The sequence below is a fragment of the Ambystoma mexicanum genome, chromosome 14 (assembly GCF_040938575.1).
Source record: "Ambystoma mexicanum isolate Mex_15411 chromosome 14, UKY_AmexF1_1, whole genome shotgun sequence".
In the NCBI taxonomy this organism is placed as follows: Eukaryota; Metazoa; Chordata; class Amphibia; order Caudata; family Ambystomatidae; genus Ambystoma; species Ambystoma mexicanum.
The window spans coordinates 167,313,155-167,334,396 of NC_090940.1; the positions used below are offsets into that span (position 1 = coordinate 167,313,155).

General features: G+C 45.2%; 1 protein-coding gene across 1 annotated transcript in view; it reads right to left on the reverse strand.

The window, feature by feature from the left end:
* The window catches only part of PLA2G4F (phospholipase A2 group IVF), a 403,704-nt gene that overhangs the window by 69,340 nt on the left and 313,122 nt on the right, over positions 1-21,242 (reverse strand). The gene's annotated exons all lie outside the window — the stretch shown is intronic.

The following is a 21,242-nucleotide window of genomic DNA, read 5'->3' on the forward strand; positions in this document are numbered from 1 at the left end:
CAAATGTCTTATCCAGGGATGCCTTCATCCACTCCTTTTCTCCTTAATTGTTCATTGCACTCGCACTATCTGAAATGTCAGGCTGATTATGATAGTTATTCTTCACATTCTAAAAACAATCAATCAAAAATCAATCAATCACTCTATTAGCACTTTGCATTTCCTTCACTGAAGTCCTGCTAAAAACCAGCAATGACAAGCGTTTGCTTGTCTATACGTATTGGCCATTTGCCAGGCACTGCTTAAATGTTCAGGTACTTGCACCATTTTGCAGCTGCTACCATCAGTGGGTACCTAATACCACTAAGGCGGTGCTTGGTAAGGGCCTTTTCCATGCCTACATTAAAGATCAAATGGTTGGCGTTGCCAACTCTTGTTTCAAAATAGGCATGCAACTGCATTTTTGGTACCCACCACCAGCTGAATAATGAGTTGTAGATAAGTTTTAATAGAGGCCACCATAAACCATCTGGGTGACCCAGAAAAAAATAAAGCAGAGCCTTGAGATTCCAAACAGCGCGTGTTCCCCAATCCATTTAAATCCAGTGAATACCCTGGTGCCGAGAGATGATTGCAGACCATGCACTGCTGTAAAGGGGCACACTCATGTTCCATCATGGAGGGTTCAAGTGGAATAGGATTGGAAGGGTTGGCGAAACTCCATAAAGCATCTGCACTTAAAGCGCAGATGAGAGTATTATAAAAGATCTCTCTAAAGGTCCATCGTTGTGAAGATTTTATATTCTGAACTGCTTTTCTTTTTCTTAATTTTCTTCAGTTTTCGTTCCTTCTTTTCTCTTGTATTATACAGTGATGATATATGTAATTTAATACATCCTGCTATTTTAATTTTGTGAAAAGTCGAGTTCTTTGACTAAAATACAACAAATAAATAAAAAACAAAGTCCCCAAGGTGTCCCTTGTCCCCCCAGATTTTATGGGTCTCCTACGACCCTGAGGGGTAGTGCCAGATTGATAAGACCACAGCCAGAGCATTGAAGCCCCTATGAATATCTGTGGCAGCAGGAAACCATGGGTAGGTCACGGATAGACACAACCCCACTGAGGGCAATGAAACCCCTATGAACAGACAGCTGTAACCAACAGGAAACCATGGGTAGATGCCCGATTTATGCAACCCAATTGGGGTACTGAAGACCCTATGAACATCTGCAACCAACATGAAGCCCCGGGTAGTTGCCAGATGGATACAACCCCATGGAGGGCATTGAACATTTTATGAACATCTGTAACCACTAGGAAACCCTGGGTAGCTGGTGGATGGAAACAACCCCACTGAGGGCATTGGTGCCCCTATGAACATCTGTAATCAACAGGCAATTCTCGGTCTGTGCCAGATGGATACAAACCCATTGAGGGTTTTGAAGCCCCTATGAACATCTGTGGCCAATAGGAAACGTTGGGTAAGTGTTGGATGGATACAACCCCATTGAGAGCATTGAATCCCCTCTGAACATCTGTGGCCAACAGGAACCCCTGAGTAGGTGACGGATGGATACAAACCCATTGAGGGTACTGAATCACCTTTGACAATATGTAGCTGGAAGAAACCAGGGTTCGGTGGTGGTTAGAAACAACCCTATCAAAGTCATTGAAGCACCTTCAAAAGTATATGGCAGGAAAACCACAGGCGTATGTGTACCACGACCCCATCAAAGGCAATGAAGCGCCTGTGAAAATGTATGCCCTGAACAGGGATGCCAGGAACACCAGGTGGGAAAACAGCACGAGCAAAGACAGATGAAAAGGCAGCGTGGGAGAGATTGGGCAAGTGTATTTAAGATGGCAGTGGTGAGATTAATGGGAAAACCATCATAGGTGTGTATTTAGCAGAAACAGTACTGGGATTACTGGGAAAAACTAGTGTGTATGATATGATATATGATATGGCATTTGTAACACGCCTACACAAGTGTTTCAAGGTGCGACGAGGCGGGGAGGGGGGAACAGTGGGGAAAGACAGACAACGATCCTCCTAGGCCAGGTGTCATTCGGATCGCGCAAGTGCAGGGGTAGGGGGAAGGGAAAAAGTGCAAGGGAGAGGGGGAAGTGCTGAACAGGGTAAGTAGAATAAAAAATAATAAATAATAAATAGGGCCAGCTTGTGGCAAGTGCAAGGTAAGTGCAGACAAGTGCTGGGAGGGGGGGGCTGTAAGGGATGCAGAGACAGTCCCACAGTGCAGGGGTTGCCAGGGAGGCAGTGCAAGTGGAGAGTGGCTGGGCCAAGGACCGAGGTCGGTGAGAGTGGCCCAGGTGCAGGTTCAGTGCAGTTTCAATGAAGAATTAGCAAGGGAGAGGGAGAGAGAGAAAGCAGAAGCAAAGAGGAAGGTTTTGAGGTGCTTCCGGAACCGAAGATGGTTCTCCTCAAGTTTCAGGGAGGCAGGTAGGCTGTTCTAGAGGGAGGCCCCTGCCGCAGAGAGAGATCTACCCCCAGCTCGTTGCTTCGAGAAGCGGCTGACCCTCAGGGAGTTGGAGAAAGATGAGCGAAGGGCTTGGGATGGAAGATATTTAGGAAGAGAGAGTTGAAGGTATTTAGGCCCCAGGCTCCAGAAGGCCTTGTGGACAATGCAGAGGGTTTTGAACTTAATCCTCGCAGCCACAGGGAGCCAGTGTAGAGATTTCAGTCCTGGAGAGATAAGGTCCCTGGGCTTGAGGCCAAGGACAAGTCTCGCAGTCCTGTTCTGGATGAGTTGCAGAGGGCGGAGAGTACAGGCAGGCAGATAAAGATAGAGGCTGTTACAGTAGTCCAGCTTCGAGAGAACCAGGGCTCTGGAGACCGTGAGCTTCTGGGGGAAGGAGAGGAAGGGAAGAATACCTCTGAGGAGGTGCAGCTGGTAGTGAGACTTCTTAGAGACGTCAGTTATATGAGGAGAGAAGGAGAGGGTGGAGTCGAAGATGACCCCGAGGTTTTTTGCCTTGCAAGTAGGAGCAGGAAGCGGGCCAAGAGAGGCTGGCCAGAGCGCTGCAGGGAAGGAGGAAGTGGGTGTGCCGATGAGTAGAATCTCAGTCTTACTGGCATTAAGGCAGAGGTCATTGGCGGCACACCATTCCTGGATAGCAGACAGACAGTCGGAGATGAGGGAAGGAGAGGAGGAGGCCGAGGGTAGCCTGAAAATGAGCTGGGTATCGTCCGCATAGCACTGAAAGTTGGGGCAGAGAGTGGCGATACGGTGGGCAAGGAGTGCCAGATACTGGTTGAACAGCCAGGGAGAGAGATTAGATCCCTGGGGGACACCACAGGTAGAGAAGAAGATGTCAGAGAGGAAGGACCCCAGTTGGACCTGGGAGGGTCGATTGGAAAGGAAAGAGGTCAGCCACGCCAGAGCCTGACCAGTGATACCCAGGTTATCACGGAGACGGTTGAGCAGGATGGCATGGTTGACAGTGTCAAAGGCAGAAGAGAGATCGAGCAGAATGAGAACACACGCAGTGTTGGAGTTGAGGTTCGAGAGCAGGTCCTCACGGATGTTCAGGGGAGCAGTTTCCGTGCTTCTGGCAGCTCTGAAGCCAGATTGATGGTCATGAAGACTACCAACAGATTTAGCATGGAGGTTGAGCTGGGAGATGGCCAGTTTCTCCAGGAGCTTGCCCAGGAAGGGAGTGATGGAGATTGGGCGATAGTTAGCCGGGCAGGCGGGGTTGGAAGAGGGTTTCTTAAGAAGAGGATGCACAAGGGAGTGCTTAAGGGGGGATGGGAAGACTCCAGAGGCGAAGGAGTGGTTGCAAAAGTCAGCCAGGGCAGGAGCCAGGGAGTCGATGTGGTCCTTGATAGTTTGAGGAGCAGGGGTAAACCTGTTTAGATGAGACTTTCATAGATCGGACTTGTCTGGAAACCTCGTCAGCAGAAAAAAGGGGAAAGGCAGAGAAGGAGGGAGGAGGGGTGGCTGCAGAAGGGCCAGAGGGAGAGCCAGGAAGAGATGGAGGGAGGTGATAGGAGGAGAGTGTGGACAGGATGTCCTGAGTTTTAGAGACAAAGTGAGAGGCCAGTGCAGTGCAGAGGGCCTGGGAGGGGACAGGAGAGGTAGAGACTGCAGCAGGGTTGGCAAGCTCCTTGCAGATTTTAAAGAGTTCGGCCGAGTTGTTAGATGCAGCAGAGATGCGGGCTTGGATAAGGGCTCTCTTCTTGGTGAGAACGGAGAGACGGTATTGCCTTTGGAGCAGGCGGCAGGCCAGTTTGTCAGAGGATGTACATGAAGCACGCCATTTCCTCTCTGCCACCCTGCACTTGCGTTTTAGGGTGACGAGACCCGAGTCATACCAGGAGTTGCATTTGGCTTTGGGCTTCAGGCGGATTCTCATGACAGGCATAGGATGTGTATGTGTGTGTACTTGCAAACAAAGCATAAGCAAAGCGCATATGCAAAGGATATGCAGTCATGTAGAAATTGCATGCCCACTTGAAAGAGACGTTGCACATATAAATAGGACTCTTCATCTGGTTGCTACTGGTTACGTGAATAGAGACATGGGTCAAATTTGAGTGAAAGTTGCAATCATTAACCTGAATATGGCTTAAGAAATGGTTACAAATTAACTTTGCTGCAGGTAACTGTGGGATGCGAACATTAATCTTCTATGGTGCAGAACATGTGCAGGCCCATGACCCTGGTCTCCTAGACCAGCTCAAGGCGTAGGGATTTTGCGTAGCTTGTTGCACTTGTTTTCATCTTCCAGGATGTAGGTGCCAGGGAAACACAGTAGTTGAGCAGGCAACGCTTCTTTCTCGTGGAGCAGTACTGGCTTTCTCAGCCATTTCTCTAATCCTATGCCTTCCACATCAATCAATACCTGATCTGCATCGTTACCAGCCACTCAACCTGTGCTTTTTGTAGGTGATCTCTCATAGGACATACATAAGGTAATACATTCAATTTTTCTGAGAGTATCCCGGATTGTAAATGTATACTTGAACAATATCATTTTTTTCTTTCCATCAATGTAAGTCAATAGGAGTTTTGGAACTCTTACCTTACATTAACCCAAATCTCTTTTGTTTAAGTTCCCAAATATTGGCATAGAACAAACTGGATCAGGCACAATTAGGGTGTTAATATTTAGGATTGAAATTGTCTTGAAAACTACTCTTCTTTAGAGTGACATACCTTGGACTCCACAAAAAGTCGAATTTTTAATCGGCATGCCTGTAATTATAAGGTCGTATTTCTGCAGCCATGGAAGTGGTGCAGTGTCCCGGCTCTGGACCTATATAGCAAGCAGGTTCAGCCTGCGGTAAAGTATGGGTCAGTGAGGTGGGGCCATGCAAAGGCTTGCTAACTGAATATAAAAGAATACACATTTTTAAAACAACTATTGCTTCTTCCCAGGAGTGATCCTTCTGCCCCGACTCATTTGGAGTTTGACATCATTCCCATGGGCACCCTGGCCATATTCAACCCTGCCTTCTTTTGGATAATGGTCTGATCTCAACCAGGCCTGGGAGTGCAGGGAGGCGTTATCTCACCCTATGTCGCTTAGCCGAGGCAAAAGCCTCAAATGGTTTGCTCAGCTCAAGAAGATGCTGCATAGGCTGGGTGTCAGTGAACTCTGGAGTGATCAAGGGGGAGTAGTAGCTCAGCCTTGATTAAAGCAAAGATCTCTGCTAAGCGGATTGTAATGGAGCTTCTCCTTGAGGACACCACAAAGTGTAAGCTTGGTCATGTCTATATTGCCCACATTAGCAAGCCAGGCTTTAGGCAATACCTGGATGAAATGTCTCCCCCATTCGAAAAGATTTCTATATGCGTCTGCAACTGGGCATCTTTCCAGTTGCTGTGTGGACACAGGTTTGGTGCCCCTCAGTGTCTGACATCTGTCCTATGTGTGGCAGCATAAGAGAAACAGTGCCACACTTCTTTCTGTTCTGTGAAAAGTCAAAGAGGCCGAGACTCCTGCTCGTAAAGCTGGTTCTTAGAGACTCCAGAATCCGCAGATATGATCAGGCGTGGTGTTTTTAATCTATTCTCTCTCCCCTACTGTGATATTTGCAACAGCTCAATACAGACACAGGGTATGGCTGGTAAGAAAGACATTTGAGGCCAGCAATTAGGACAACAGTGCCTTCCCTCTTTTACTTTATCTGTACACGTCAAGGCTGCGAGCACAGCTCTCCTCCTTTTAATAATTTCTCAGTGAATGCTGTTCGGCACACCTCACAGAACTTGCAGTATTGCTTGGAACAAACGATTTGGAAGACCTTCAAATGAGTAATTGCTGAATTCAATTGGCCACGCCCCTATAACGCCGGAAGCAGCACAAAAGGAGACGGGCGCATGCATATGCACGCACGCATCCCAAAGTGCTCCGTGAGTGCTCTTCGGCTCGAATCGCAGTACTCACAAGATTATTTGGAAGAAACGATTTGGAAGGTATTTCTGAAGACTAACGAGACCGTCGCACTTTCCATCCTACGAACTTATATAAGGACATATATACTATGAGAAACCTGAAGGTGTCTCACCCGCTAGTCCCTGGGGATCTGTCATCAAGGTGGCCAGGACACGCCCATCACTTTCGGATCAAGTTCCTGGGGGTGGGCAGTGCGGGAGGATCACCTGGGTGAGGGGACTTCAGGGAGTGGGAAATCAGATGGTGACACGTGGTATCCCCTTCCCTGTAACACCTTAACCCCATCCAACCAGATAGGATGCTTAGGAACTCAACCCCCCGTCCCCTTTCCCAACATGAACACTATCTCACGGTCAGCTCACCATAGGAGAAAACAGATTAACACCCGAGCCGTATACCTGACATGTCTTAATAAAATGGTCAGGCAGGATGAGGCAATTACTGACCATTACACACACCTGACTTCCATTTCACTTCCCAACATGGATAAAAAGCGGAGCACAAGAGCACAATCTGAGCAAGGCAAAGCACACCAGGCAGCAGCAGTTCCAAGATGACAGTTTAATACAAGGCAAAAGATGGCAAGACAGAAGGGGATTGCAAGGAGAGAAGTACCCTTCACCTCTTCAACAAGAGACCGTTATTTTTATGAACCTTCGAGAATAGGAAACTTAAGACGTGCAATCAAGCCTGAAGAATCCTGAATTGTTTGTCGGACGTACCCAGGGCTCTCCCGCACCGAAAGTCAAGGCGGGGAGTATCGTTTGCCGGCCTGGTACTGTTCTTGGCTCCTACAACAAAGCAATGCCAGTGAAGTCAGCACAGCCGGTGAGTTGGGGAGACTGATACCAGACCGGTCTGTGTTGAAGCCAAGGTTGCAAGCAGCAACATTGTATAGTGAATACTGAAGCAAACAGTGTATGAAGCGTATGTGGTAATTGACGCAAACAAAATTAAAACAAAAAATGAGTGATTAAACTTTGAAGCCAAGATACAATACCTTAGACAGAGTGGTTAGGCACCACATGGATGCTCATTCGAAAGTCTCTGTTAGGTATAGAACTGAAAAGTGGCGAAAGTGAAAGAGTGATAAAGTATTGTGAAATCGAATTGGTCCTACAACAGGTCAACCAAAACCCTGTGCATATTCAAAATTTCTCGATGTCAATGGCATAAAGAAAGTTGATGACTAAGTAGATGAAGTTGGCCCGAGTCCGGCGCAGGGAGATCAGCTGAGAGCTTTTGGTTAAAGCAAGTTTGTGCTAAAAGTTAAGTTTGGAAGTGAAATCGGTCCAAGCCCGGCAGAGGGAGACTGATTGAATATTGTGTTAAAGGGATCTGAGCCCGGCTGAGGGGGATCCAAGGTGAATAGTGAATCTCCTGAGAAAATGTGTACTTGTGAAGTCTGAAGAGGAAAATACCTTATTGTTTGTTTGTCACATCAGGCCCTCTGAAAGAAGAGATTTTGAAAGGCAAAGAGACTTGGGCATAGAAGGCCCTGATGCTAATGATTGAACTATATCCTCATGCCAGAAAAGCCAGAGACTGTGCTAAGCTTGAGTGTACCACCTTATACCGTGCTGAAAACATGGGAAAGAGAGGCCAACAGCCTGAACGGTGGGTGGTCATAATTTCGAAAAAAAAATGTCGACAGACAAAAATGTCGAAAAAAAAATGTCGAAAAAAAAAATGTCGACTTTCGTTTTTTTTAATTATATATTTATTTTAGGGGTTCGGGAGTTAAAAAAAAGGGAAAAATACAAAAAAAATTAAAAAAGGGGGGATGGGGGGAACCCCCCCATTTAAAAAAAAAATGCATTGAAAAAAAAAGTCGACATTTATTTTTTCGACATTTTTTTTTCGATATTTTGACTTTCGACATTTTTGTTGTCGAAATTATGACTATAAACCGCCTGAACATCCTGGCATATTATATCTTGAATACTTCTTTCTTTTATGTGACATTGTTTCCTACACTATTTATATTTAGAGGTAAGGATTGGCAATAGGTTTATTAGTATAGGCATTTTTATTTTGCCAAGACATCACTAGGACTGCGTTATTATTATTTGATGGTCGTAGCTTGCTCCCATCTGTAGATTTAGAATTAGATAGGGGTTTTCAAACCCTTTTTGAAGTTCAATAAAAACCCTTGAACTGTGGTCACTTGTGTCTGTCTTACTGTTGAGGCAAAGATATCTTTTTTTTCCCTATTACCCTGTAACATTTATTGTTATATTTCGAAAAAACACTCAACGCCTAGAGGAAATCACACCCTAATTAAGGCACTTTTGAAACTTGGGTGACTTTACAGCCATTTTGTTCTTTTTCAGATTCATCACAAAGTACTTATGTATTCACATAAGCATGTATATTACCTGTGCCAGTGAAATAATAATTGATACTTGTCGGTATATTAACTGTACAGTATTTTATGTTTATTTTGTTGTATATAATATAATTTTTTTGTTCTTTGATGCCACTGTCAATTGTTATTTTCCACATGTATATCGTATTCCCTAGCATTTTTTTCAATTTATGTACATGTTTCTTATGATTAGAAAATAAATAATTGTTTTCCAACATTTGTATTTCCTAACACAGTGAGTGATTAGTACTCTTAGACTCAATCTCTGGATTTCTTATTTAGGAGACCACACCTCTGAAAAACTTGTGAGAGACAGGCCTAAAATTCTGTATCTGTCCAACCAAGCAATTGCTCATAGCATTCATTATCAGCAAGGGTACACACATTTGTGTACATGTCATACTGTTGATACCATGCCTTCCTTATACTACTTAGAGCTTGCTTTTGTCTTATTCATCTAGACAAAAGGAGTTGCGCGTGTGCATCCCGAGTGCTCCGTGAGTACTGTTCGGCGGTCTCGGTGTTGGGGCTCTGGCCTCTAAGAGCACTATTGTAGATAACCTTTTTATTTGTTTCTGCCTCTTGATAGTACTATACAGTATCAACATGCGGAAAAAGGAGAGGGCAGCCCCGGATGTTATTTCAGCCCTGCTGGTTTTCTCGTCTCGAAGAGGAGGCATGTCACGAGCCGTCACCCTTCCACTGCCTCCTTCACCTGTTAACATGTGTTCCCAGGGGCTATTGGAGAAGGACATAAGAGGGGAGCACAGGTTGTTGATGGATATCCAAGGCCCTGGTGAAGTATTTACCTCATCTATGCCGTTGGTAATTGAACTAGGTACATTGCCCCAGGAACTATATAACCAAATAGTAGGTAACGGTCCAAGCGAACGTAATAACAATCCCCATGATACCCTAAACAGGTCTTATTTGAATACTCCACCCCTTTTTTCCACATGGGAAGTTACGCTCCTCGCACTTTCAGATCATTTACAGGATGAGGGGGCAGAGGAACAGGGTCCACTCCCAGCGCAGCCTTATTTGGCTTCTCCCGTCCTACCTGAGGACGATACAAGTGTGGTGGTCACAGCCTTAGTGAACCTGGGCCACGATTTATCTTGTGAGCTGAAAACACAGACAAATTATCTCAAATATTTTTCTAGCCTCATACTTACACCGATACAACTAGTGAGGGAACGCCTGCATGAGACTGGACTGAGGGTGCGGGGTAGCCTTGAACAACCAAGCTTGCCTCAAATGGATACTAGGAAAAATGGGTTGGATGGGAAAGACTTAGGTGTTTCCGACACCTTTGAACTTAGGGTTAACAGACCAAAAACAAAAAGGGCATGAATTACAATAAAAATAAGAAAAACTACAAAAAGAAACTTACCAAAAAAGTTAGCAACACAGCATCAAGAACATTTTTGCACTAAGCAGCATTGGAGAGGGCAAGGGAGTTTCAAGACGAAGGGGAGGGTTTGGATTCCCAAGCCAAGGAGAATGAAGTCGATAAACAGACAAAGTAACCATATAGTAAATCGCAGTTATGAGGGTACCATTACATGCATCAAGGTCAAAACTAAAAGAGGGAGATGGACACATCGAGCTAGAGGGGATACATGTGCCGCCTGACCTTAGGGTGGTTAATGCTTTTAAGCAAAGGGGAGGTGCAAGGGGCCCGAGAGGAGATTATTGGTATTAATCATCAAGGAGATCTATTTGAAATATTTAAATGATCCCCGGCCCCCCAGCTAGGAATGAAAACTACACTTTTGCTACCAGGTGATGCGAAAGCAGCAAGTAACATCCGTAATATAGAAGGGGGGGAAAGGAGAACTTTCCAGAGTGGGACCCCCATATTTTGAAAATGGACCCTTTGAGAAACCTGAGGGTGTTCTCCCAAGTAAACCTCGGGAAACCCTTATTCAGGTGGCCTGGGGAGGGCTGGCGTTCTCAGATCCCAACCCTGGGGGTTGATGAGCAAGGGAGAATCACCTGGATAGGGGCATCCGGGGTTATGCTCGGCTGAACGCCCCAGGTGAGACGTGGTACAATGCCGAGGAAGGAGGGGCGAATAATATATCTATTAGGCCTTTATAGGCTATAAGACATCTGCCTCACCTCCTCCCATTAAATCTCTTCTACTTAGATCCAATGTCCCATCCGTACAGAAACAATCCCCTAAGATTTCAAACCCGCTTGCACCCGAAGATGATCCATCCGAGAATCTCCATGTGTCTGTTCCCTACCTGAATACTCCTGGTCATTGCCCTTGCCATTCTACCCCACGTCCCTCTAATTATTCTTCCCCTAAAACCCAGTATATTGTATTTACAGAACACTATGATTCCCACAATCCCCTCTGTTCACTCCATGATCCCAGTTCCTCTAATAAGCTTCACAAACCCTACCAATCCCGTCCCTCTGGTTGTCATCTTTCGAATCCCCAATCTACTATGACAGAATACTACCTTTCCCACAATCCCTTATGTTCTGTCCTCCGTCCCGGTCATCCTAGTCCATTTCCCAAACCTTCCCCATCACATCCCATAGGACAATCCAACAATACCTTTTCTCCATCCTAGCCCGTGGGACACTCAGGAACTCTACCACCATCCTTTTCCACCATGAACACTTCCTCACATTGTGACAGACAACAGACTTGTAATGCACCGGTTTACCTGACATGTCCCGACACAAGGGCCAGGCAAAGCCATGCTATTAATTTAAATCACACACACCTGACGACCCTTCCTTTTCCCCGCAGGGATAAAAGGTGGAGTAAGAGAGCACAGGGGGAGCAAGGCGAGCACGACAGACAGCATGACGAGACAGCTAATCAGGCGTGGCAGTTCAAGAGAAGGAGAAAGGCGGCAGGAATCATGAGGGTGGCGAGAAGAGAAGTGACCTCATCTTTTTCGTCCCTAGCCTGCAGAACCTTCATAGAAGAGATTCTAAGACCGCAAACAATAGCACGCGTGTCTTGCAGCAGATGTCAACGGTACACAGGGCAAGCCTAAGCCGATAAGCAGGAGCAAGGGAATCTCCCCCGACCGTGGTACCGGCCTTGACTCTAGTAAAGCCGAAAGCCAAGCAGTTCAGCACAGCTGATGAGCCGAGGGGCGAATCGATAAGTGCCGGGCAGTGTTGAGAGAGAAATGCAAAGTGGCAAGTTTGAACCAAGTTTAAGGAACTGTGTAAAGAACTGTAAAAAGTGTTAAGGGGAGACCAGCTACAAAGGGAAGCCGGCACCACGTGGGCGCTAAACTCAAGAGACTCTGGTCGATACCCATCAGAGCGAGACTACAGGTACCAGAAGGCCGTAGGAGAGTCATCGAAAGAGGTCAAAGTGGTCCTAAAGGAGGTCTAGTAAATTCCCTGTACAATCGAAAGACTTTGTTCTGCAAATTGTGTGACAGCAAGGGAAGTGAATCCCACAAATTCAAGTGAATGTGAAGTTGACAAGAGTGATCCCTACCGAGGGATGCTGACGGCAAAGTATAAAGTCCCAAGAAACAGTGTGTCAACAGAGGTAAACCTGGCCGAGGGATGTCCACCATGAACTGTTTGAAAAGACATTGAGAAACCAAGGGAAGTGAAACCCGCTAAAAAGAAGAGAGGGGTCCGAGTCCAACCTAGGGCGATTCGGCTGAGATTTGAGATGGGTCCGAGACCCGACGGAGGGAGATCCAGGAGTGAAGCTATCACCCAAAAGTTTACTGAGAAAAGAACTGTTATATAATTGTGGTAAAAAAGTGAGCAGGGTCAGCGCCCAGAAGAGGGGGACCCAGGGGTGAATCCATCACCAGGCAAACATTGGAAACAGACTTTCATTTGTTAAAGGAACTTTATTTTGGAACCTAAGAGGCCCTTGAAAGCGAGAGAACATAGCCCTCCGGGGACTTGATCTCATTAAGGAACTTTCTAGGGATTTGCGTCCAGAAGAGGGGAATCCTGGGATGAAAGTTGTCACCCAAAGTCCATGGAAAAGAGACTGTTTGTTTTGGTATTTGAATTCGTCAGGTCCTCGAAGGCAAGAGACTTTCAAAGAAACAAGACTTGCCCATCAAAGGTCCTGAGTGTTGCCATTAGAACTGTTGTCTCGTGCTGTGCTCCAAGATCCCACCTTACTCAGTGCTCAAAACATGGGGAAGGGAGACCCAGGCTACCGCATCCTGACAAATTATTTGTGAACATTTCTTTCTTTTCTTGAGAACTATCCCACACCTTTTATTTGTATTAGTTGTAAGGTTTGGCAATAGGTTTCTTAGTATAGGCTCCTTTTATTTGAAGCGATGCCACTAGGACTGCCTTATTTTTCATTTGATGGTCGACGCTTCCCATCTTAGATTTAAGTTTAGAATAGGCGTTTGTCCAACCTGAATACAGAATTCATTGTTCAATAAACACCCTTGAACTGTGATCACTTGTGCCTGTCTTACTTGTTGCCACCATGAGTTCCTCACACCCTACCAGGGGCTGAGGTGGACACTCAGCATGGGAATAGCTTTGGGGATGGTATAATCTTGAACGAGTGTGCAATAAGAGACCTCATAAACGTGGTAATTACCCAGGAAAAACCGAATGATGTGCGCAGGGAAGTAAGGGAAAGCACAGCGATTGGCCCAAATCGGGAAAGCGGCCCTCAGGTGAACACAGATGAGGAGACGTGTGGGCGGGTATCTCTGGACCCATTTGCACCAAAGGCATCACATAACCATTATACATTCCATCTGGAACCCCAGGAATGCGGGGCAGTTGCAGGCTCACATAAGAAAGGGGACATAATGAATAACAAGGGGCCCCGTAATTTGGAGACACCAATTTCCACCCCCTTTTGGGTCTAGCCCAGACAGACTCGCGAATAACTAGGGTGCCCATGGTGAATAGGCATAATACGGTAAATACCCTACAGGAATTTAGAGATTGTCTTAGTGAGATGCTTAACGAAATACCTGAGGTCTATAAATCCGAAATTAAAAATGATGATTACAGAGTTAAGGAGGTTAAGTTCCCCCAATATGAGTGTATTGGCCCAAAAGCAATATTCATAAGGGGTAAGACTAATTTTACTAAAATACAAAACTATCTTCGAGATACTGCATTTCCTGGAGAACAAAGTTTAATGTTGAATTATATGTTTAACACAGGGGGTCTGGACTCGTTAAACAGGAAGAGAGTCTTGTCCCTCTTAAGCGAAATACCATCACCACGCCTAATAACTTCTAGGGATATTAAACTTGTGCACTTCATCCACATCGCCAGATATGATCATGTGAGGATGGACATCCCCTTGCGGATGGTTTATGAGGCTCTTAACTGGAGTCCAACAATTCCAAAAGAAGGGTTATGATTTGCGACTCTATTTAAACTCACAGCCTGATTTACAGCTAGGTTGAGGTGGGGGTGGGGTATCTGACATCCAAATGGGGCAGGAAGACCCAAGTGGGCAGGGATAACTCATACGGGGGGAGAAAAAGCAAGGAAGGTGAGGACTCGGATTGGAGATGGTTGGCCCTCTCCCTTAGAGTCTCTATTATCCAATTTAAAGAACTGAAGAGTAATCTCTAGCTCTGATCATGGTTTGTCATTAATATTGTGGAATGTTAGAGGTACATCAGCATTATATTCGAATGAATCTTTGTGCACATTTTTGCAAACCTATCCCATTATATGTTTACAAGAAACTTGGCTGAGAGGTCCTCCTGTGTTGGACGGATATGATTTAATAATTAAACCTGCATTGCAAGGGGCCAGAGGTAGACCTGCGATGGGACTACTTATTACTGTACGAATGGAATTGGCTTAACCATCTTGAATTATTCCATCCTGATTAAGGGGGTCCTAGCTGCTGCAATACATATTGATAAGGGTGTCCACTTTAATCAAATATTACTAATAAACATCTATTGGAACCCAGTTGGAAATTTAGACTACAATTCGGAGTATGAATGCAAAAATCAGAGATTGGCTAGTGACCACCCGAGGGGGACAGGTCACTGTCGCAGGGAACTTTAATTGGGATTGCTGCGACCCAGCTGCCCCATATTGTGATCATCAACTTACTGATATACATCAAAAACTTTTAGGAACTGGGACAGAAGGTATATAACAATTAACTCAAGAGAGGAGAGGGATTACAGGCCTGGTGAATAGCGTCGCAGGATGAAAAGGGATACAGGGTCAAATTTGGCGATCTATTATGGAGAGTTTTTTGGATGACTAGGCTATGTGAGACCAGAGAAGGGCCAACTAGAGGCTCGGCCACATTGTATGGAACAAAATCTTCCTACAAAATTGATAACATATTTGCCTCCAAAACAGTACTAGACCACACTTTAGCTTTTGAAGTACTTCCAAACCATTACAGTGATCACGCCATACTATTAATGACCCTTGGGGGTTTAATAACGGATTGTAACCATGATATGTATAAAACAATGGTAATTGTAAACCAGAACTGTAATCAAGTAAGGCTACATGGAGGTAACGTTGTTAAATGTAATATGCGGATGTTAAGGGACTTCAGGAGTTTTTTTCTGGAAGGTAAACTGACAACATATGCCCCTACCTCCTTCAATAATTACCTTATTTCTGTGATGGTGATATTGGGGAAAGGAAGTAATAAACTAAAGAAGGCAAAAACACATGCTCATAAATTTGGCCCTGATGTACAGCCTATGAAAAGACTCATACGCAAAGAGATAAGGCAGGTGAAACTATCCCATAGCGGCGGGCAAGTAAAATTGAATAACACCAACAAAGTAAAACACAAATTAAGAAATTGCACACATTCTCACTGGTACTTTCTGTTTATAACGGATGCTGAGGCAATGATGGCAGTGCTGCAGGAGGGAACATCTAGACATTTTTGCACATTGATTAATGATCTTGTACTAAGACAGCAATCAGTGCAAATGAATCCTATACCTGAACATGTTTGGTCTGTGCATTTTAAAGAGCTGTATAATACAAATGATGCGATTGAACATTAACCCTTTGAATGTAATCCTGAGCAATGGAACTTGAGTGTCTTCATTGAAGAAATAGGAAAAAGTATGTCAGCGAGTACCTCTAGAGGTGGACCGATTTATTTTTAAACAGAATATTATGTTACGGTCTAGGTTATTGTTTATTTTATTTATTGAGGTATTATCAATACTAAGACTACTCCCAATTCCTGGAAAAGTTCAGATGTAATTCTACATCTACAAGAAAGGAGACATGATGGTACCTTTAAACTATCAGCCCATAGCAATTATGGATGCAGATTCGAAAATCTTTGCCTCCGTGATACTGGGACTTATACAAGAATGGTGTGTAGATAACATTCTACATATGTTCCAGGTGGGATTTAGGAAATCCATGGGAACTGACTGTGCAGGTTTATTGCTGGCACTATACAGAGGTTGGCTCGGAGAGATAATACTACTGCAATATATGTCGCCTCCATGGATTTGTCTATGGCGTTCGACTTGGTGGATCACCATATTTTCTGGGCAACATTACAAAAACTGGGTCTTCCCAGTAGTCTATTGAGTAAACATTGGTGTTTATTGGCATTTTCATAAGGAAATACAAGCACACAAATTAAACAATAACAATCACCAACCCTCGTTGCACGCATCCCCTCCTCGAGACCCACCCCCTGGCTTGCACTACCAGGACCATTACACATGACAGGACATTGGATCTGCTACTTAAGGCTGAGTACAAACATTGTTGGTGGAAAGGGGTCCGCGCGTGTAGCAGACTAGTACCACGACAGCTTGTGTACAGTGTAGGGACCAGAAATGCACAGCTGTTAGGTCGTAAACCAAAGTTACACATTTCCACTCCCCCATTTCAACATAAAAGCTCCCCACTCAAGAGAAAACGTTTCCATTGCAGTCATTAACCACTGCTGCCAATTTCTCATACATGAATATACCCCACAGTTTGGTCATCAGTTCATTCCTCGATGGAGAAGCCTTATCTTTCCATTTCTGGGCCAGGGCCACCCTCCCCGCTCTCAAGAGACATAGTAAGTTTCGGGAATCTGGATTCATCATAGTCGGCACCTGGGACGCCCAACAACATCTGGAGGGTGTCCAGGCCTGGGGATATTCCGACTGTGTCTTTGATCCAAATAAGGGCTTCGGACCAGTATATTTTCAACTGTGGGCATTCCAACCACATGCAATACCATGACCCCGTCTGACCACATTGCCTGGGGCAGAGAGGAGGCAGAATCCTTAGAGATCACCAATGCCTGGTAAAGGGGGAGAGGCCCTGGCATGTGCTGATCAAAACCGTGGTCTACAAGGAATAAAACTCTATTGCTTCCAACCCGTAGGAAGTAGTGAAGACCACTTGCACTAGGATTGTTTGAAAACATATTTGTTTCTGTCACCTTGGCTGATCCTAGTGAGGGATAGTTCAGAAGTCCAAAAATAAACAGGACAGAAGTTCCTGTTCGAAGGGACTATTAAGTGACCACAAAGCACAAACAGATCTGCTTTTGTACAACTTTATAGTTTTTATTCTTGATTCTGTGATTCTGTATTAGTCATTCCTTCATGGAATATTCGATTTTGTAATTATTGAAGCTTTTTCTTTAAATCGAAATAATCTTGTTTGTAAACAATGGCCCCTTTATCAACCCTAAGGAAAAAACACAGAGGTCCTGATTCAAAACCTCATGCAAAATACCTGCCATTCCATGATGGAACAACACTTTTCACACAAGCTCCACACTCACTATCTATATAAATAGAGGCACATAATATAGAGCATATAAGAATAGTGTTGTTCCATCACAGAATGGCGCTCTATAATTTTAGATGCAGTTCAGAATCAGGCCTAAATTGTTTTTGGGGGATCTAAGCTGACGGTCTGCAGGTGCCTGGGCAAATTACCTCCCACTAAGCCATCATAGCAACTAATCTTGTGTCAACAAAACCTGTGTTTACTCTCGTTGGAACCCTAGATCCAATGTGGGAATGGCAGGGCATGACCGATATCTTAATTGGAGAATTGGCCCCTGCGATTCAGTCCTTTAAAATTTTGAAAAACAATCTTACGACATGGGTTTATTTAAGTATGCGTCCTTAGTTCCAACTTCCCACATCTGAACAAGGGACGGCAATCAAACACACCCTGCCTGCAACCCCATAATCACCACAATATAACAGGCGGATGTGGGGCAGCCTCACCTTTTGTAATGTCTTCTGCATGGTATTAAGGTATTAAGGGAGGAAGAAAGTTATTTCACCTTCATGAGAAAGTCTAAATATTCATTGCTGCTGGGCGTTATGGTCAGGCAGCAAGACAATGTCTACCACAATTCATGAAGGGCACCTTTAAAGCTGCGCAAAAGGAGCTTTGATAAGAACATGATGGCTGATGCTTACTTGCACTGAAGAAGGCATGCCCTCGAGGACTGTCCTGTAAGGATCTCATGGTTGCAGCAGTAAAGACAGACACAAGTGATCACATAGTTCAATGGTGTTTATTAAACTATATGCAGGTTGGAAAAATGCCTAATCTAAATCTAAGTCTAAGATGAGAGCAAGCGCCAACCATCAAACGAAAAATAAGACAGTCCTAGTGGCACTGTGTCAAATAAAAAGGGCCTATACTAAGAAACCTATTGCCAAACCTTAAACTAGCACAAAAAGGGAGTGGGATAGTTTTCAAGAAAGAAAGAAGTGTTCATAAATAATATGTCAGGATGCGGTAGCATGGGTCTCCCTTAGACACATTTTGAGAACGCGGTAAGGTGGGATCTTGGAGCACAGCACACGCTCAAGCTTTCTTAGCACGAACCGAGAGTTCCGTTTCAGCTAGCACAGTACACGCTCAACCTGTCTCAGTACGAGCCGGTTGTTCCGTTTCAGCTGTCAAGGCCGTTGATGACCAAGCCTCGTTTACTTTGAAAGCCTCTTACCTTCGTGGGCCTGACATGTTCAAATAGTAAAAACAAAGGTTAATTTAACCAAATGAAAGTTCTTTAGGATGATAATGGTTCAACCCTTGGTCCCCCTCTTCCGGATGCTGATCCTTCTCGATTCTTAGCCACAGTTCACGTTGCGTGACGGCTTCACCCCTGGGTCCCCCTCTTCCGGGCGCCAACCCCATCATATTCTACAAATTATATAACTGTTCTTTTCTCAATGGACTTTGGGTGATAGCTTCACCCCTGGATAATCCTCGTTCATGCTCGTACCCCTCTTGACTGCCAGTACCTTTCTGCTGGGTTTACTATGGCTTTTCCACATATTCCTTGGGTGACAACTTCAACTTTTTGTAGGTGCTGAAGCCGCTGGACGAGACCTTTTGGCTGAGCAAGATGGAGAGCATTACAATAGTCTAACCGACTCAAGACCAGTGTGGCTACGACTGGCGGTCTAATATTAGAGGGTGTAAGGAGGAGTACTTTCCTCAAGACCCTCAAATGAAAGTATCCCTCGAGTTAGCACCCACGTGGTGCCGGTTCCCTCTGCAGGTGGTCTTTCCCTCACAGATGTACAGTTCTTTGAACTTCTTTCAACTTGCCACTTTGCGACTTTCATTCAACGCAGCCTGGTTCTTATCGGTCCTCCCTTTGACTTACCGGCTGTGATGAACCGCTTGGCGTTCCTCTTTACTGGAGTCAAGGCCGGCTGTGGGTACCGCTGGCATCTGATGCAAAACACTCTGTCTATTGTCCTCGGTCTTAGGATTCCTTCTGTGGAGGTTTTGCGGGTTTGCGTCAAAAAGGGAATTATCATGTCTCTCCTTGTTAGCCTCTCAATATTCGCCACCTTTCTCGTCCTTTTGTACTGCCGGGCATGGATAGCAGTATCGTTGTGCTGTCTGCCTTGCTCGTACTGTGTTCTCTTGCGCCACCTTTTATCCCTGTGGGGAAAGAAAAGGGCCGTCAGGTGTGTGTGATTCCGGTTAATTGCCTGACTCTGCCTGACTCTTGTGTCTGGACATGTCAGATATACAACTCTAGGGTTAGTCATTTGGTTTTCATGTCGGGGGAAAAGTGTTTGAGTCGCAAAACGGGGGGGTGGGGAGGTTGGGTGTTATAAGGAATTACAACCCTCATGTCAGGAGGTTTGATGACTTTGGAAGGGGGAGATTGGTAGGGTTTGTGAAGTGAAAGGAAATGTTTGGGACTTTTCTCATAAAATAAACAAGGGGGATTGTGGGAATGGTAATGTTTTATCTGAGCAGGTTGGGAGTGCGGGAAATAATCAGATGGTTGGGAAGAAAAATGACTGGGAGTATTCGAGTAAGATATAGGAGAACAGTGGTTCTGAGAGAGGTAGTTTCCTGGTGTATCAGGATTTGGGCTCCTAGTTGGTTTACCAGGGTGGAAGGGAGGTAGAAGTGGAATAACCAAAGAGAACCTCAGGGACTTCGTCCCCCTAACCTTCCTCCTTGGTGCAATACTGTGCCTCACCTTGGGTATTCCCCCTAGCACAACCATGGTCTCCGTCACCCAGGTGATCCTCCCTCACTGGTCCACCCCCAGGAACTGGATCCAATACTGATGGCCATGCCCTGGCCACCTGGATAAGGGATTCCTAGGCTCTACCTGGGAGAATACCATCAGGTTTCTAACACCTTCAAAACTCTGTTTCAGCCTGTGGTTTATGCTTCCAGTTTTTCAGCAAAGCCTGGTACTTTGTCAAAGTGTATGCCAAAGTGCCCTTGGTGGCTTGTACCTTTGTTAAGGATGCTCTAAAAAAAAACTGTGCATTGTGCACATTCATTATTGGAACAAAGGCCATTTCCACCTCCAGAACCTAAGCCTCCTGATGTGCATCCGTTTGCCAAACCCAAGATCAGGGCACTCAGCCCTAGTCTGTCAGCACACAATAAGATGTTAAAGCACAGCAGTAAGGACACCAAAGTCTCAGCTTTGAAACAACCTTATGCAGGTTATCAGGGCTGAACCAAATTACTGGAAATTAGCACCTGGATTGTGACATCATTTAGCGTCTCAACAGCTCAGTGGTCTCCAAAGGCTAGCTTTTCCAGCCCCTAACTGGTCGAAGGCAGAGGAGGCTACCATTTCCCTTCCTGCGCACCCTCCTCCTTCACCCCCGAGATTTCTGTGAGCTCTGTCCTCCCTATCCCTTGCTCCCCCTGCCAACAACACATACCAGAGACCCCAGTCCCCTCTCACCATTCTTAGACTTACCTCTTCCAATATGCTTCCAGTTGACCCATCCTTTTCAAGGTGGCCATCATGAAAAGGGAGAAGGGACTTGGCTTCAAACCCTTCTCCCTTTTTCCATCGCAGTCATTTCCTTTTGTAGTTTTATTTTTAAATGTCTGCAACAGACACTGTGGAGTTTCAAAAAAAGCTCCAAGCATCCTGAACAACATTTCAAAGTGCTGACAGTTATAACCTTCTTGACGGGTCGACATTACCGCTTGGTAACGGCACGGGGACCTGCTTTAAGCCACTAGCGACTTGAGTCCTGGAACATTATCAAGCTACAATGCCCTCCATATTGGCAGTTATTCC